An 11570-nucleotide genomic window follows, 5' to 3' on the forward strand; every position below is an offset into this window, starting at 1 on the left:
TATATTATACACATTGTATATGACGCAAATATTGACGCAAAGTACTTACTTTGATTGATGGCTTTTGATTACAAAGAACAACAAAAAAATCCATTACTGGATTGCCATCCGAATACTAAAAATCAAATCATCTTGGGTAAAACAAACAAAAGAAACAAGGCAACAACCGTCTGATCATTGATTACTACTCCGATGTAAGATAAATTTCTTTTAGACGTGTTTTTAATTCTACACCTTCTGCACGTTAATATTTGATGTAGATAAGCCCTTTCCTTTATCGTCCTTATGTTGGTTGCGTCTCTCTATCGCCTCTCAGTTTTCAACTCCTGCTATTTTTCAAAAAAAAACACAGTAAGAGGAATGGTAATTTCAAGCTACGCACCGTTTCCTGTCTTGTCCTATATGTTCTATATATTATATATATATATATATATATATATATATATATATATATATATATATTAACATACATAATTGCTATCACCATTGTTAAAACTGCTATTATTCAATTAAGTATTCACAATAAACGTTGGGTAAATTTGATTTGATTTGATTTGATTTGATTTGATTTGATTTGATTTGATTTGATTTGATTTATTTCTGCTTAATTCCGTTACAACAGATATGATTATGTACATTTATTTTCGTCATTTTTATGACAAACAGTATATCGACACATAGTTTTTAGTACAATTATACAAGACAAATACAAACAGCTTAGGAAACTTAAACAGAAGGGTCTCCAAAGTAAGCCGAGGCTTGACGGTATGGAGACTCTATGCTTAGCTACTCTGGATAGAATAGGGGATAGAGAGAGAGAGAGAGAGAGAGAGAGAGAGATAGGGAAGGGTAGGGAGAAAAGGGAAAAGGGAGAAAAGGGATAATTACAGAGTGTATATGTGCCACTCCAACTACTTAACAATAATAGCAATGATAATAAATACAATATGATAATGATATTAAAGTTAACACTAGTTAACTTAAAGTAAATTAATTAATTAAATAAGTAAAGTCAATTCACGATAAAATGCCAGTAATTTTAGCTAAATGCGCTTACATTCCTTTACGATGCCAGTATTATGTGCCAAAGGGAATGACTGTATGTCTAAGTGATAGAGTGGAACATTGGTCCTTCGCTGCGATGGGAAAAAAATCGCTAAAAATACATGTAAAAAAAAAATCGCGTGACCGAAATTTAGTCCTATTCTTGCCATAGGCACTACACAGGGTGTGATATTTACCTTTCTGATTCGATATACGGTTCCCCAAGCGATCGCAGACGATCAATCATTTCACCCGTAAATTAACTATCAGGGGGAATTAATAATTATTTCCCCTCGCACAGGATTCAGTGCGTGCTAGCTGATGCATCTCACTGTGGCCTGATGATATAATAAAATGTTAAAGACCCATATCACTCCGTGGCTCTAGTCTCAGTCATTTCGTCATGTTCAGTGTTTCTTCTCTCTCTCTCTCTCCCTCTCTTTACTTCACAAGACAAAGTTAGCTCCATATTATTGTATACGCTAAATATTGTGCCATCTTTTGATAAAGCTGTTGTTGCTAGTTGGATATAACAGCACACAATCAATCAATCAAGAGGTCTATGGTTAAAGGGACTGTACAGTACTGGTTGAGGTGGGTATTCATGTTTTGAACATTCCTAAGTAAGATAATGAGAGACCTCATATGAAATATGAAAGAGCATACAATTTTAAGAAGGATTCAACGTTTATTTGATGAAAATTGGTTTTCAAATACCTGGGATATCCAAAAAAGTGATGATAATAATAAAAGGCGACAGGCCACGCTTTTATTAGGATCTCTTTGTTTCACATTGTTTTGGGATATCTCAGCCATTTCAAAAGCAATTTTCATCAAATAAACTTTTGATACCCCTTAGAATTGCATGCTCTTTGACATCGCATAGAGTGGTTTCTGAAGATCTCGCAAAATGTTAAAAGCTAAATCCTCACCTCGACCAGAACTGTACACACCCTTTAAGTTCCCTCGCTGTGCAGCAGCTGTGCTCGTAGTCTATAAGCAAGGGTTACATTGTCTAGTCCTTTTAAGGAATGATCATTGGCGATGGTGCAATATTTAAAGAAAAAGACAGCAAATGAGCGCATTATTCATTCTTGAATTCAACTCGTAATAAACATGTTATTGACAGGGTATGATAAAACCACAAGCAACGGCGTAAATCCATACTGAGGAGTGGGGGGGATGATCGGCGATAGTCACCATCACCACGATTACAAGCCCATAACCAAACCGGCGCAGCCTTGAGGGGGAGGGGGGGGGGGTGTGAGAGAAGCTTGGTAACCCCCCCCCCCCCCCACACACACACACACACACTTTACAGGGATCGGATGTCTCACTCTTTTGCATGAAATATAAAGTGGGAGGAGAGTGATATATTTCTGACAAACTACTACAAGCGAGCTTGAAAATTGTGACATTTTACAGTCCTAAAACTGCAGTTTGTGACTGTATTTTGTCCGCTTTGGAAATTAATGGGGGCACGGGGTGAAACTGCTGGCAATAACTACTGACAGCAACATCAAGAGAATGGCATAACAATTAAAGGCGAGCGAGCGAAGCGAGCAAGCTTGAAAATTTTGACATTTTACAGTAAAAAAAACCTGCTGTTTTGGGCTGTATTTTTTCGCTTTGGAAATTAAGGGGGCGCACAGGGCGCAACTGCTGGCAGTTCGTACTGGCAGCAACATCAGGAGAATGGCATAACGATTAAATGCGAGCGAGCGAAGCGAGTGAGCTTGAAAATTTTGACATTTTACAGTCCCAAAACTGCCGTTTGTAGCTTTATTTTTAGCTTTGGAAATTAAGGGGGAGCACCGTGCGAAAACTGGTGGCAATTACTGGCAGCAACATCATGAGAATGGCATAATGATTAAATGCGAGTGTGCGAAGCGAGCGAGCTTGAAAATTTTGACATCTTACAGTCCCCAAAACTGCCATTTGTAGTTATATTTTTCGCTTTGGAAATTAAAGGGGACGCACCGGGCACAACTGCTGTCAATCACTGGCAGCAACATCAGGAGAATGCCATAGCGATTAAATGCGAGCGAGCGGAGCAAGCGAGCCTTAAAATTTTGACATTTTGCAATCCCAGACAATGTCGTTTGTAGCTGCATTTTTTCGCTTTGGAAATTAAGGGGAGGCACACCGGGCGAAAACTGCTGGTAATTACTGGCAGCAACATCAGGAGAATGGCATAATGATTGAGCGAGTGAGCGGAGCGAGCGAGCTTCAAAATTTTTGACTTATTACAGTCCCAAAACTGCCGTTTGTAGCTTTATTTTTAGCTTTGGAAATTAAGGCGGGGGGGGGGGGCACCGGGTGAAACTGCTGGCAATTACTGACAGCAACATCAAGAGAATGGCATAACAATAAAATGCGAGCGAGCGAAGCGAGCGAGCTTGGAAATTTTGGCATTTACAGTAAAAAAAAAAACTGCCGTTTTGGGCTGTATCTTTTCGCTTTGGAAATTAAGGGGGCGCACAGGGCGCAACTGCTGGCAGTTCGTACTGGCAGCAACATCAGGAGAATGGCATGACGATTAAATGCGAGCGAGCGAAGCGAGTGAGCTTGAAAATTTTGATATTTTACAGTCCCCAAAACTGTCGTTTGTGGCTGTATTTTGTCGCTTTGGAAATTAAGGGGGAGCACCGGGCGAAAACTGCTGGCAATTACTGGCAGCAACATCATGAGAATGGCATAATGATTAAATGCGAGCGAGCGAAGCGAGCGAGCTTCAAAATTTTGACTTATTACAGTCCCAAAACTGCCGTTTGTAGCTATATTTTTCGCTTTGGAAATTAAGGGGGGAGCACCGGGCGAAAACTGCTGGCAATAACTGGCAGCAACATCAGGAGAATAGCATAATGATTAAATGCGAGCGAGCGAAGCGAGCGAGCTTCAAAATTTTGACTTATTACAGTCCCAAAACTGCCGTTTGTAGCTATATTTTTCGCTTTGGAAATTAAGGGGGGGGGGGAGCACCGGGCGAAAACTGCTGGCAATTTATGGCAGCAACATCAGGAGAATGGCATAATGATTAAATGCGAGTGAGTGAAGCGAGCTTCAAAATTTTGACATCTTACAGTCCCAAAACTGCCGTTTGTAGCTATGTTTTTCGCTGTGGAGATTAAGGGGGGAGCACCGGGCGAAAACTGCTGGCAATTACTGGCAGCAACATCATGAGAATGGCATAATGATTAAATGCGAGTGTGCGAAGCGAGCGAGCTTGAAAATTTTGACATCTTACAGTCCCCAAAACTGCCATTTGTAGCTATATTTTTCGCTTTGGAAATTAAAGGGGACGCACCGGGCACAACTGCTGTCAATCACTGGCAGCAACATCAGGAGAATGCCATAGCGATTAAATGCGAGCGAGCGGAGCAAGCGAGCCTTAAAATTTTGACATTTTGCAATCCCAGAAAATGTCGTTTGTAGCTGTATTTTTTCGCTTTGGAAATTAAGGGGAGGCAAACCGGGCGAAAACTGCTGGCAATTACTGGCAGCAACATCAGGAGAATGGCATAATGATTAAATCCGAGCGAGCGGAGCGAGCGAGCTTCAAAATTTCGACTTATTACAGTCCCAAAACTGCCGTTTGTAGCTTTATTTTTAGCTTTGGAAATTAAGGGGGAGCACCGGGCGAAAACTGCTGGCAATTTATGGCAGCAACATCATGAGAATGGCATAATGATTAAATGAGAGTGTGCGAAGCGAGCGAGCTTGAAAAATTTTGACATCTTACAGTCCCCCAAACTGCCATTTGTACCTATATTTTTTGCTTTGGAGATTAGGGGGGAGGGGCGCACCGGGCGCAACTGCTGTCAATCACTGGTAGCAACATCAGGGGAATGGCTTAGCGCTTAAATGCGAGCGAGCGGAGCGAGCGAGCTTTAAAATTTTGACATTTTACACCCCAAAAACTGCCGTTTTTAGCTATATTTTTTTGCGATTTGGTTTGTCCCACTTTTATGGGGGAACCATCCCCCCCCCCATCGACGCCTCTGCATATGAGGGAGCTTTTGTTAAGTGAAAGATATGCTGCACACTCTTTGACAAATTAGGGAAATATACGTCAATCTCAACAGTGTACTTATCGAAAGGGATCCAGTATAGCGGAGCTTTTGCATGTTTATGATTGCAATTCAACGATTTGGTGCATAGTTCTGGCGGTATTTGGACAATAATTCCATTAAGAAAGTTCGAAATTTGTCCTCATCTCGGAAATTGCTTGGGGGATAAATGATTTGCCTGCCTAAGTAGGGGCGGGGCAAATGCCCTTTGCCCCCCCGAGATATTTTCGACGCCCCTGATCTTCCCTGGGTATACCCATAGATGTATCTTGACTGAATTATCAGTCACTGTCGTTCCTCATGAATGATTCAGGAAATGGAGGGGGTTCAATTATGGCAATATAGTTTTGTTATTGTTTGTTTGTTTGTTTTCGTACATATTTTGCAGATGGTCCCAAGTTACTCTCGTCTTAGCATGTTTACATGTAGGCCTACACTATTTGACGTTGTCAACGTCTGAGCCATACCTTACAGTGTATGTCCATATCCGCGAGCGAGCGAAGCGAGCGAGCGCTTGAGAAAATTATGCATTCGATTTCCTACAAGATAGAATAATATTAATGTTCAGCTCTGTTACCTGTCTGAAGGCCGGCGTACAAACGTCATGCAATATGCCAAAATTGATACAATCACATTTCTGCTTCCTCCATTTTTTTTTCTTCAAAATTCAGGGGGGGATGATTGTACAGGCCATCCCCCCCTCCTCCATTTCAGGGGGGGATATATCCCCCCCATCCCCCCGGGATTTACGCCCATGACCACAAGTACATTAAAAAAAGCAATGAGCTCACTGTTTTTCACAAGAGTAATGTTAACGTTTTGAATTTGCAGAATACAAAATTAAACTGATGCCAACAATGTTGATGACTGTTGGCAAGGGTGATTATGACGAAACTGTAGTAGAATACTGACCACAACTATACCAGCCTGGAGCAAAATGGAGAACATTTACACATTAAAGGGGTCACCACCATTTATTGAATTTCTAGATTTTCTTGTCTTTTTTTTTTCTAGGCTTAAAGTATTTCATATCATTTTTTTTTACTGTATTACTTTGTAATACCTTCTGAAGCAAAAGGGAACTCAATTTTCACGTATGGACCACTAAGGAAGTTCTGAATTGGAATCGGAATCTAAATATCCCGAGTGGTCTTTTTCAAAACCACTCGGGATATAGTGAATCAAATGATCTGACTGAATTATGACGCATGTATTGGGAGTGTGAATGCAGAAGAGTGTCGTCAAATAAGTGTATAGCTTGAAGATACGGCAGCCTTAAAAGAGAGGGGAAAAAAGTAAATGGGCAAAACGTAAGCACACCAGCACTCATACGCGGAGAAAATATGTATGTTAAACTTGAGTGGGTACCTAATCTTTTCGGGAAATACACACGTGACCTTCTGATCGAGATGATTATATGATCATGTTGATGTGGTTTCTGATGAAGGAGATGACTAACGCAGTCTACGGAGCATTCATGAAAGGAATCTTAACAAATAAAAAAAAAAGCTAAGGAAAGAGCATGTTCAGACAGCATTCGTTAGACAGGGAGAAAAATGTTGAACATTTGTTTATTTATAATTTTCGGTTCTAGGGAAATTACCCCCTGGACAATTACCCCATACCCTACCCCTGGCCCTTACCCTAATCCTAATCATGAACCTAATCCTAGTCCTTACCCAAATTCTAACCGTAAACCTAAACCTGAGTCTATATTCTTACTCTTACCTTATCACTAACCAGGATTTAGCCGGGGGATGATATAATTGTCCTCAAGGGGTAATTGCCCTGATACAGTCCGATAATTTTCATTGTAGTAATCTATCCAAAGTAGAAACAAATAAGATGTGTTAATGTGAAAACTGCTTCGAAAATTAGTACGTGCAAGGGTGGAAATTTGAGTAAACAGCTTCACTGAAAGCGTTCGTAAAAAAGAAGATATTTATGTGCATTATTCATCTATCGATATCTATTTAAATACTACATAAATCCAACACACTAGAGCACACAAATGCACACTCAGAGAGCCAAGATTTTAGAATGTAAGTTCACATGTAGAATATGTAACTTTATGTATCGATGTATCGATGTATCCATCGATATGAATACACATATCTACCTTTTTCTGCATACATAGTGAGCCAAAAGTCCCAAGGCTCATTGTGGTTCCAGATTCCGATGATTTTGTTGTTGTTGTTGTTGTTGTTGTTGTTTATGAAAAGCGTGCAATGTGTTCAAGTACATTTTCACAATGTACTCCAAGATAGCGACATTTGTATTGAAAAAAAAAATGACAGTTTTCAGGGAAGCGGATAGAAATCGGAATTATGTAATCAATATCATACTTTTTTTAAACATTTAGGGAGCCGATATTCCTCGAACGCACATCTTCCAAGACCGACCGCCCCGTAGTGAAAGATTCGTCACTGATGCATTTAACGACACCGTCATACCATTCTTTCCAATAGGCAGTATTTTGACCACTGTTAATAGTCATTTGATTAAAAGATCTTCGTGAAAAAGACTTGTTCTAACATAACTTTTGAAGCACCATTATTGTGGCGTGTACAATTATGTTATCATTTCATTGACTTCCCACTTTGCTCTCGTCATGAATCAAATACCGCTTTCCCTCCCCTTCCTCCACAGGAAGATAACAATAAATAGGAAAAACACAACTAGAAAATGGTATGAAAATACAGTGGAGACAAATACATGCATTCAGAGTTGGCTTATGTAAAGGTAAGCACCATATTACACACACACACGCATGTTATTGTGTTTATCCATGTTTATTTTTTTATATTCATAATCATCTTCATTATCCATCTATCTATAGATAGAAATATGTATATAAATATGTGTATATATGTATATATATATATATATATATATATATATATATTATAATGCAATATTATATATATATATATATATATATATATATATATATATATATATATACATATGTGAGATATTAGAAAAATAAGAGAAATCGGTGCGTAGCTTTGACATCATTATTACTCTCACTGTTTCTCCTTTTCGGAAAAGTGCAAGAGTTGAAAAATTGGTATCCGCCGGGAATCGAACCCGGGTCTTTGGCATGGAACGCCAACGCCTTAAACCACTCGGCCACGGAGACGTCATAGCGGTTCAGGTAGACCCAAGCTCGATTACCCCACGGACCAACCCTTCAACTCTTTATGCGCATGTTCCTTTTTGGGGCTGAGAGTTTTGAATAACAACCAGCCGCGTGCCTCACCTGGATCTTCTAACGAGATTCACGTACCGGTGAATTGGGATAATATTTTTGCGAAAGAAATCACCGCTAGAACAGCTTTTTGGCTTCTCCTAAATTGATTTTGCATAATAACTATTATGTGAGATATGAGAAAGATATGAGAAATTGGTGCGTAGCTTTGACGTCATTATATACGTATACATATATATATATATATATATACATACATATACATATACATATACTTATACATTACATATATATAAATTATATGAAATATTGGTTAGACTGTAGGTATTGATTGATAACTGATCTACTCTCTACACTTCCACTCCAAATACACAAACACTTCTGGAGCAAATATAAAATCTAACCCTCAATAAATTTGAACATGCAGTGAATTACACATCACTCGTGGAAACGCATTTATCTTTTATTTATTTGAAGCGTTTATTAAGCAGCTTGGTCAGACTATCATTTCCTTCGTCAATAATATATAAGGAACTTTTTTACACATACGTTGAAACAACTATGAGCTATTATTAGTTGCGCTTTTCATAAGAAAATCTAAGAGTTATTTCGTAGTACCTCGAGAAATAGTAAACATAGGAACATAGAACAAATTGCATTTGCAGGTTATTTGACGTAGATATAAGCTAAAAGCATTCGGATAATTATCACAGGTCTGTAGGACACGTTTTCGATTGTGATACAATGTCTGCGACTCGGTCATTATTAGGCGTTTCAACCCAGAGCCGTCCATTATAGATCAGAAATAATTGTACATATTCATAAATATAGCATGTAGTGTTTCGTATGACCTGATAGCATTTTTTTATGTTCTAAAGTCTAAGACGCACTTTGATATTTCACAATTTCGTCTCTATATTCCATTTTGTACACTTGGTACCACACGTACATTCCACTGCTTACACTGAGTTCAAAATATTTTACATACCGCCAGTTGATGAAATTCTCATTTAAGAAAGTAAATCTAACATACAATGTATAACGAATAATGATAAAATCAGCATTTTATTCTACTAACATCAGATGTCTCTTTAACAATATACGCAAACGATTGATAGATAAATGGTATACAACGAAGGTTAGACTTTATCCACGGTTCGTTTGGTTTAACCAAACATTTTTATGCTATATGACAGCCACAGGTATCCACGCGACATCTACTGAAAGGTCTTTGGGAGATACAAATTGTGTAAGTCAATATCATTAACACCATTACTACGGCAAGGTTAGCGTACTAGCGCGGTAGTGAGTTGAAATGATTAATTTCACGTGGTCACCAACGTGGGCTATGCCACGATCTCCATTAAAGGATTATTGATATGTTTATTGTCAAAACGGAATTGGGTTGGTGTGCTTCAAATCGTACTTCAAACCTGAGCATTAGAATATTGACGTTTTTAGGCAACTAGTAAACACATGAATTTATGTATTACATCGAAACGTAATCGAAATAGTAGGAAACCTTGTTACCGTCATAAATATGTGTTAATAGATAAATTAAACTATACCATTACATGATGACAAGCTGGAAAAAACCCTGATACGACTTTATAGCAATATTTACACATCTCAAAACATGTCAGACATAATCGTTTCAATATCATTGCAAGCGCACTTACATGTAAGTATCTAAACATGGGCAGTTGCCATTATGAGACTGCCAGATTTAAATTTTTATCTTTTCATTTCTAAATAAAAAAGACAAATGTGAAATAAGTTTAATAATAACATAGGCAAAGTAAATACGCAAGCCACTGAATATAGATCATAAGTCTTTCTAAGATACAGTATCAGATATAATGAATTACACGCATATCACATCCAAATCATTACAAGATGCATAGAGCAATTGCTTTCAATACTCATGATACTAGGTACTTATTTTCTTTCTTCTTTTTTTTCCTTGTGTTCTTGCAACCAGCACACTTTAATAATAGGACTACGGTAATAAGTTTTGGCTCATTAATTCTCAGAAGTGCTACGATTACGACTTTGGTTATGTCGATCAAATATAACAGGAAATATGTACACGCAAGTGAAAAGTAGCGTAAAGGCAATGTAAGACCCGATATCATAACGAAGGATACATGATTAACTTTCCTATGAATATGTCATTATGTATTGTATATTATACATATATACATATATAATCACATTCTATCTCAAAACAGTGCCCGTGTCTCCCACTGTCATGGAAGACATTTTTGTACGGCCACAACCACTTTGAAGTAATATGTTGGAACCATTGTCATTTTTACTTCTCTTTTTTACAGTTAACCCAGAAATATAACAATATGCAGCCTATTCATCATCCTTGATACTATCACATTTTTCAAATGAGCAATGAAAAAAAAAGATAAAGGTGAAATTTAAATGAACATGGATGTGAAAAAAAAACGCTTATACAATCATTCGGCTTGTACAGTAATAGAGAACTGTATTCTGCAGTTTGTTTAGACTTCCTTAAAATTACTACCAAAGTATTTAACACAAAGCGACTGGCCCATTGCCTGACTGTCATTTCTTGACATAACGATGCCTATATTACATAGATATATATATATCCTCATGATAAACATATATATGATAATGAAATACCTTTGATAAGATTGACGCAACAACAAACATACCAATATATTTACAGCTATAATTGCTATAGGCATTCAATCATAGAAAGTAGATGTAACCTAACGATCCATAACCAAAAACATTTTATATCATCATCAATAACAGAAATAGTATAGTAAAATGTATTTACAGCAACAATACATTGAAAGGCCGGGGCAAACGCAACTCCCAAACAATCACAAACTTTCAGTCAAAACGTGGCAGTCTACTGTGTCCTAAAACGCTGAATTAAACACCTGTTTAATAAATTCATATACAATGACATAATTTTTACAGACATGTTTTTAAGATTCGTTTGTGCTAGGATTAAATTATACATACTAAGATGTATTGTATTACCACGGGCTGTCGTAATATCCTGATAACAAATTTCCGAACATTCCTCGTGATATGTTGCTCAGTTGTGCCTTGAAAGCTAAACAAGTACACAAAGTCAATCTTATTTACATTTATGAAAATGACGAGTCGTGCGCTGCATCCACGTCAATGATCCATAAATCACTTATTTACAATTTCGACGACAAAGTGCAAGAGCATGTCAAAGTAAGATGAATTTC

Source organism: Diadema setosum, chromosome 17, assembly GCF_964275005.1.
Source record: "Diadema setosum chromosome 17, eeDiaSeto1, whole genome shotgun sequence".
Taxonomy (NCBI): domain Eukaryota; kingdom Metazoa; phylum Echinodermata; class Echinoidea; order Diadematoida; family Diadematidae; genus Diadema; species Diadema setosum.